Genomic DNA, 8793 nt, shown 5'->3' on the forward strand with positions numbered 1-8793 from the left:
GGCGACTTTTAAGACCAAATACACGGTCAATGTTTGTAAATTTTCTGTATGCATATGTTACTTGCAGGTTTATGCATATCTATGACAATATTTCCTTATTTGTGTTATTCAAGATATCTATATCCTCATTTAGTTTTGTTTACTTGGTTCATTAATGTCTGAGCATTGTGATTGTAGGGTATTCAATTTCTGCCTGTAGTGTCACCATTTTTCCCATGTATTTTTTGAAGCTAGGTTGTTAAGTGTATCCACATTTATGACTATTATATTATTTTGGAGTAACAGTCTCTATATCAACATGAAATGTATTTTATTATATCTACTTTCTTATTAAAAATGTGTCTGGCATTTAATTCTTTTTTTTCCCTGATGTAAATATTGTGATAAAGCAATATAGATATTGCCTTTTATTTGTTTTTAACTTGGAATATATTTTATTTTAAAATATTATATATATTTATTGAGAGTACATTTATCTTGATGAGCACTGAGTAATATATAGAATTGCCGAAACACTACACCCGAAACTCACATAACACAGCTAACTATACTGGAATTAAAAGAATGAAGGAAAATTTTAAAAAAAGAACCTTCTGGGAGTTGAAACAGTTAGTGTATTAGTAATCACTGCTACTCCTTATGCCCTTTCCTCACGACCTGAAGAAAAAAGAAAATCAAACAAATAATAACAAAATGCTTTGTAATTATAATAGAATCTCAAATCTCTTCACTTATCCTTCATAGAAAACTGTGTGTAATAATAGCAGGAAAAACTTGTTGAGCACTTCCAAAAAACTTTAAAATTAAATATTATATATTTACATATTTAAAGACTTTCTTTTCTTTTTTTCAAGTTTTTATTTATTTATTTTGAGAGAGAGCGGGGGCAAGCGTGCGAGCACAAGTAGGGGAGGGGCAGAGAGAGAATCTGTGCTGTGAGCACAGAGCCTGATGCAGGGCTCGATCTTACAAACAGTGAGATCATGACTTGAGCTGAAATCAAATGTCAGACGCTCAACCAACTGAGCCACCCAGGCACCCCAAGATTTTATTTTCTTAAGAGCAGTGTTAGGTACGTGGCAAAATTGACAGGAAGGTATAAAGGTTTCTCATTTACCCTTGCCCCCACACGTGCATGGCCTCCTCCCTCATTCACATCCCCTTTCAGAGTGGCACATTGTTGCAACTGATGGGCCTACACATCATCACCGAGAGTCCATGATTTATTTACATTATGGTTCACTCTTGGTGTTGTACCTTCTGTAGGTTTGGGCAAATGTATAATGACATGTATCCACCACAATAGCATCTTAAATATTTTAAATATACAGAACACACAGTTTATTCCCATGTATGCATGAGCCAGCTCTATCAATTCTAACATTCCTCTATTCTTGACTTACAATCTGGAAGATGAAATAATACTCTACATACTACTGAAACCTCCTACAGACCATTTGTCAATCACATTTTCCTTCCTCCTCTGCTCCCAGAAATAGAAACTCACTTGAATTTGTTGTTTATCAATCCTATGCATAATTCATACCATTATTTTACATGTACTTATTCACAACAAATATATTGTGTGTTTTCACGACTTCTATGTGTCATCATACTTTATGTGTCATTTGTAACCTCTGTGTCATTTCTACTTGTTTTCATTGCAAAAGTTGTTTCTGCATTTAACGGGTATTATATCTTCATTTATGTCTGTGAAAAGCTAAACATTGTTATTTTTAAAGTTCTTATCTGATTTTTCTGATAACTTATGCAGTAAATTCATAATCTGAATTTTATTTTGATGGCTGGCTTTGCCTCATGAGCATTCTAATTTTGTATGCTGACTTATTTGATTGCATTTTTTTTACTTTTTCATCTCCCTCTCCTTTCCCCTACCTGTCTGCCTATCCCCTTTCTCTCCTTTTATCTCTCTCTTCCCTTTAGAGGATTCAGAAAATTGCCATTGCTTTTACCTGGATCTTTGCTTCAGACTGGATCCTATTGTGTCTCATAACAACGTTTCAACCCACCCCACCACTCCACAATGATGTATCAGTTATTATTACTTTTGGCTTTTGTAACAGAATCAGTGGAAAGAGCAAAGGCCAGCTATAATGGTTTCATCAAATAGAGATTAGTTTTTCTCACATAAGAGAAATCTGGATGCAGGCTGTCCGTGAAATCATAGGTGTCCAAGCTTTTCCCAACTTTCTGCTTTCCTATTGTTAGCATGTGATTTTCATCCTCAGAGACTCCAGAGAGTTCTTATACTTCCATGCATCCTGAGGGAGAAAGGGAAGTGAAAAGAGCAAACGTCGATAGAGCATGCCAGCTCTATTTAAACTTGCACAAAAGTTGGGGAAATTCCATGAAGTATTTTCCATACATCTTCTTGGCCTCCTTGTATATATGTGACAACTTTACATCCAAGGGAGTCTGAGAAGGCGAGCATTTTTTATGTTTATTTATTTATTTTGAGAGAGAGACAGAGAGAGCATGAGAGGGGGAGGAGGAGGGAGAGAGGGAGAAAGAGAGGCACAGAGCCTGACGTGGGGCTCCATCCCAGGAACTGTGAGATCTTGACCTGAGCCTAAATCAAGAGTTGGGTGCTTAAATGACTGAGCCACCCAGGTGCTCCAAAGGCAATTATTTTTAATTAGAAGCTAAGAAAAAACTGGGAACATCTTAGAAAGAAGGGGAGAGGGAACACTGGGAAGAGGCAGAGGGAAACTAGCAGTGATTTGACAAAGATGTTGGGGTTAGTGCAGATTCATCCACCAGGACAGGGGCAGCTTGGCTTGGTGTCTGCTCACTGGCTATATCCTAATCCTCTCACCTCTTCCAGGCCTACTTCCTATAAAGCATTGCTGGTAACTCCTGTTGGCAGGATTTTTACATTTTTTAAAAAGGTTGTTCAAAAATAGAAGAAGAATATGTGTGGGCACCTGGGGGGCTCAGCCGGTTGAGCATCCGACTTCGGCTCATTATCTCACGCTTTGTGGGTTCGAGCCCTGTGTCAGGCTCTGTGCTGACAGCTCAGAGCCTGGAGCCTGCTTCGGATTCTGCGTCTCCCTCTCTCTCTCTGCCCCTCCCCTGCTCACACTCTGTCTCTCTCTCAAAAATAAATAAACATTTAAAAGAAGAAGAATATGTGATAGAGACCCTCAAAGCCTAAGATATTTACTACTTTGTTCTTTGTAAAAAAAAAAAAAAAGTGTGTGACCCTGTTTTAAAGATCCAGACTCAGGCTCCAGTAGGCTTTCCCCTCATCTTCCTATTTAGCCGACCGTAGCTACCAGATACTGGTGAACATTTTTATTTTGCCATTACTCCATGGTAATTATGTTTCCTACTTTCACTTTCTGCTTTAGCTTGGAAGCCCAACATGCCTGCGACTTCATCCCACTCATTACATTACACACACACACACACACACACACACACACACATCTGCCCATATATACGTTTATAACAATATATGTGTAATGGTAGTGAATGACTCACGTATCCCAGCTCTGAATCAATCAGTAGATGAGATGGCATTTTTCTGGCTGCAGGAACTGCTTCAATAGGTCCAGGGAACATGAGATCAAGCTTTTGGTTAATTTAGGGTAAGTGTTCTCTCTAGCTAGACCTAAAAGAGCTCAAATGTTTCTTGTAGACATCCCATGATCAAGGTGAAATCAGTCTTAGAACAAAACTGACATGGTAGGTGGGGGGTGGAGAAAACAGTACACCAATCACAAATTCTTTCTGCCTCTGGATTTCTGTTTCTGCGAGTCAACTATGTGCTTACTGTTCTAGGTTTCGCTCCTCAGAGCTAATGCTCATGCTAATGCCCCCATGGACCAGCAGCATTACTAGGATCTGGGAGCTTGTTGGAAGTAAAGACTCTAAGGACCCGTCCTAGACCAACAAAATGACCATCTATATTTTATCGAGAATCTCCAAGTCATTAGCAGACATCACAATTTCAGAAGTATTTCTATAGGAATGGCTCTCTGCATGTGGTGTGTGGATCCCTGGGGATTTCCAAGGTCTTTCTGTAGCATCTGTGAGGTCGAACATGATTTCATAGTTATAGTAAGACATGATTTGCCCTACCTACAGTACCTACTATTATATAGTCTTCATGGTCCTGGTGAGAAATAATGCAGAGGGGACTTTTTCTCCCTCTTTACTCTATAGTGGGCTTCTGGTTTTTTAGCATATTTTTCTTTCTTCTTATGCCAATGATGTGATGAGACTTAGAAGAGCCCACTCTTAGTCCGTGGAGTTGAGGTGTGGATGACCGCCTGCCCTTACTGCTCTCTCAGCAGGTATGGAGAGATAACCTAAGTTTGGCCAATTAAGTCATTTAATTCTCTTGGCCACAGTGATGGATTCAGAAATCGGCATATGACCCTATGACCCACATTGGTGCACTCAGAAGAAACGCCAACATTGTTTTTGTTGTTGTTGTTGTTGTTGTTGTTGTTGTTTGGCAATATTGGGAACAAGACTCTCTCCTTATCTTATTTTCTTTATAAGAGGATGGTATAGGCTAACATTGCCAGGAGCTCCCTTTGGAGATGGCTTCTCTGTTATAGCCAAGCATTGAATTTAGGTCTAAAATAATTTTGCTTAGAATCTTGAAGCATCTGCTGTGTTACTGAAGGCTGAGTCTATTTTGTGAAACAAAGGCAAGGTATAATATTAACTAGAATCTTGGCAGTTTACCAGTTCACATTAATTTCCTTCCAGATACTGGTATTGATTTTTATTCATCTTTGGAATTGATGATATTGAAACCATTATTTCCCCCTTTATTTTCATGAGTTTTTGAGTGAAGTTTGGGTAGGTTTTATGAATATCAAAAACCAGATAAAAGTTTTTAAAATTTTTTTTAATGTTTATTTATTTTTTAAGGAGAGAGAGAGAGAGACAGAGTGTGAGCAGGGAAGGGGCAGAGAGAGAGGGAGACACAGAATCCAAAGCAGGCTCCAGGCTGTCAACACAGAGCCTGACGTGGGGTTCAAACCCATGAACCATGAGATTATGACCTGAACCAAAGTCAGATGCTTAACTGACCAAGCCACTCAGGCACCCCTCAAAAACCAGATACATTTTTTTAAATGTTTATTTTTTGAGAGAGAGAGAGAGAGAGAGAGAGAGAGAGACGGGGGGGGGGGGAGTGTGAGTGGGGGAGGGGCAGAGAGAGAGGAAGACACAGAATCTGAAGCAGGCTCCAGGCTCCAAGCTTTCAGCCCAGAGTCCAATGCGGGGCTTGAACTCATGAACCGTGAGATCATGACCTGAGCCAAAGTCAGACACTTAACCGACTGAGCCACCAAGTTGCCCCTATTTATCTTTTTAATTCTCAATACCTAGCACACTGTTTGTTTCACACTCATTGCTGAAATGAAAAAGGAATATAGTCATTGTAACTTCAAATCCTTCTTTCACTACACTGAGTTAATATGTTAATTCTGCAAGGAGTTGAAAACATTTTTTCAAGGTTGACATCCTATTATCTTACAAGGATCCTCAATTATACTTTCATTTCTAAAGCTTCAAAGAATATTATGAAAAACCTTACAGAAAAGTGTTCCTTTAATTTAATGTTTATTGAGTACCTAATATATGCCGGGCCTTATCTTGGTTGAACAAGACACGATCCATCATCTCCACACTCAGAAAGATCCTATTTAGTGGTAAGATGGACATAAACATACTTTTAACTTGTGTTATAAGGGCAGCAGATGCAAAACCCAGAGTGATACGCTTTATCTGTGAAGATCAGAGAAGTGCCATTGAAGTGCCTGACAAGCAGAGATGGGGGGATACTTTTTTAAAGATTTTTTATTTATTTTTGAGAGAGAGAGAGAGAGTGTGTGAGAGGGAGAGGGGCAGAGAGAGACAGAGAGAGAATCCCAAGCAGGCTCTAAGCTGTCAGCACGGAGCCCAATGTGGGGCTTGATCTCACGAAACATGAGATCAATTTCTGAGCTGAAATCAAGAGTCAGACGCTTAACTGACTGAGCCACCCAGGTGCCCTGAGATGTGGGATGTTAATAGGCAAAAGAAAGGCATTTTCAGATGCATTAGTATTTGATGCATCAATATTTGGGGGGGACTGTAAACAGTTTAGAATTGTTTGAAAGAGGGATGGTAAGAGATGAGACTAAAGAGAAAGGCTGAATTCAGATCAAGAAGGCTGTGTTTGGGGTGCCTGGGTGGCTCAGTCGGTTGAGCGTCCAACTTTGGCTCAGGTCATGGTCTTGCAGTTTGTGAGTTCGAGCCACGCTTCGGGCTCTGTGCTGACAGCTCAGAGCCTAGAGCCTGCTTCGGGTTCTGTGTCTCCTCCTCTCTCTGCCCCTCCCCTGCTCATGCTCTGTCTCTCTCTCTGTCAAAAATAAATAAACATTTAAAAAAAATTTTAAAAAGAAAGACTGTTTGCCATATCATTCAGCTGATCACTGCTACTCACTTTTAAAGAAAATCCACTCGAAAAACATACAAATCCCTCCTGAAATAATTAGAGATTATAGTGTCCTGTGCATTCCGCCTTCTGTGGGAATCATTTATACAGACAAAGGGGAGCCTTTAAAATGTCTTGCAGAAAACAGGGAAACACCCTGGAGACAATGGACAGTGCATCAGCTGATAGACTTGAAAGGTGGATTTAAGGCAGTGGCTGTGTGAGAGGAAGGGCACTTTAAAAATAATTATTTCTTGGGGTTTCATGGACATAACCAGTGGAATTTAGAATTGATACTATATGTTATTTCACTTTACAAATATGGAGGCTATTTTATAGCCCCTTTAGAGAATGATATTTATAAATATATGAAATAGAGAGGAAGGGGTTACAGCCTCATAAACTGAAATCATGAATTTGTAGCTTTCTTTGAGACTCTTGACAAAAGATGCCCACTCACTCCTTCACTTTAGATTCAATGTCATATTCATGCATAGTTTTAAACTCTTGTAAATAGCCTGAGATCTGTTGGTTCCAATTTTATACAGATAATATTAAATTAGTTTTGGTGACCCTGGCTGTGACCTTTTCCTAAATATCTTCTGCCTTTGATGTCTTTACCTTCATTGTAATTTGCATTTTTGGTTTTATAACTCGGTTAGAGTAATACTTCTCAAAATCTTTTACATCATGACACATCTAAAAATGATACATGAATACAGTACATGAAAGGCAACAGATAAGGCTGCTTGCCTTAGGAGATCACAAGCACCAGCCTACCATACTTTGTTAGATCACTTGACACTGAAGAGAATTGCTCTCTGCTCAGACCCCGTAGCCCGTTTGCGCTGGTTGGAAGGCTCTGGGTTATTGAACGGAACATAAAATCTCGTGACTATGGGATGCATACCTGCATTGTTTAGCAAGTATTGCGATGGCATTGGACATATCATATGTCCATATGGACATATGATATGTCCAATACCAACTGGCAAAAATACCAACTGGCTCAAGGGACAGTTGCTAGTGGCCCCATAGGGATCTTGCAACCTGGTGTGCATAACTCAGGACGACCTGCAATCATTACAGAAAACATGACTGAAAGCACATATTTGATTGATGGAGGTTCAGGAGCATTTGATAGGATATTATAAATATCCAATTGTTTTAGTTCACAAACAAGGACACTTGAGACTAAAGGAATTATGTGTCTTGACTTGAATAGAGGTTAAATGACTGGAATGTAAGCTTTATGAAGTCAGGGCAGTTGTGTTAACTGCTACATCCTATTGCTTAGTAGAGTTCATAGCACATGCAAGAAGTTTTCTGAAATGTTGAGTGCATGAGTGAATGAATTGGCCAGGGTCACACAGGTAATGAGAGCTAAGATGAGAATTACAATCTTCCATATCCCAGCTCAATGATTTGGTCCACTGTGTGTTAGACTATGTCACACTTGTTATCAATGCTCTATGAATAAATCATTATGTGGCACAAGGCACAAAAGGTCATGAACACATTCTAGAAATGAATATTTTAAGGACTCACCTTTTCTTCTGTTTTGTAACAGTTCCTACCCATCATATTCACAGATCAAACATGAAATATTTGGATTGCCAAAAAGCTTATACTTAACATATTTCTATAAACATAGTTAGAAGCAACAAAGTTGCTGTTATATGGACTTCCACAACATTTTCCCCCCCTTTGGTGGTTATAATATTTTGTCATTTTCTTCAGCAACAGAACATATTGAGATCTGTCTTTATTTCCCATTAATCAAATGATGAAAGGTAAAATTTTAAATAAGTAATTACCGATGTGTCCTCTTTGCACTAAAATCAAAATGAACACTGCCGCTGAAAGCTTATGTCACTCATGAATTCATTAAACATTCATTAACCTCACCTCAGGTATAGGTGTCCTTGTTTACATATTTCAGATTTGCATACACATGCCCTGAACAAGATTTCAAAAATGTTTATGACCCAATGACTGCCTTAATTATGAATCCCCAGGTAGATATTTGTGAAATCCTCACCCAGTGTGGCTTTTTCCCCCTCTACCAGGTCCTTTATGCAGTTAATAACACTAAGATAAAACAAGTTTTCTCTTTTTTTAAAGTTTATTTATTTCTTTTGAGAGAGAGAGAGCACAAGGGGGAGATGGGCAGAGAGAGAGGGATAGAGAATCTCAAGCAGGCTCCAGGCTGTCAGCATGGAGCCCGATGCAAGGCTCGATCTCACGAATGTGAGATCATGACCTGAGCAGAAAACAAGAACCAGATACTTAACTGACTGAGCCACCCAGGTGCCCCCAAAACAAGTGAAGTT

The sequence above is a fragment of the Panthera tigris genome, chromosome A2 (genome assembly GCF_018350195.1).
Source record: "Panthera tigris isolate Pti1 chromosome A2, P.tigris_Pti1_mat1.1, whole genome shotgun sequence".
Classification (NCBI taxonomy): domain Eukaryota; kingdom Metazoa; phylum Chordata; class Mammalia; order Carnivora; family Felidae; genus Panthera; species Panthera tigris.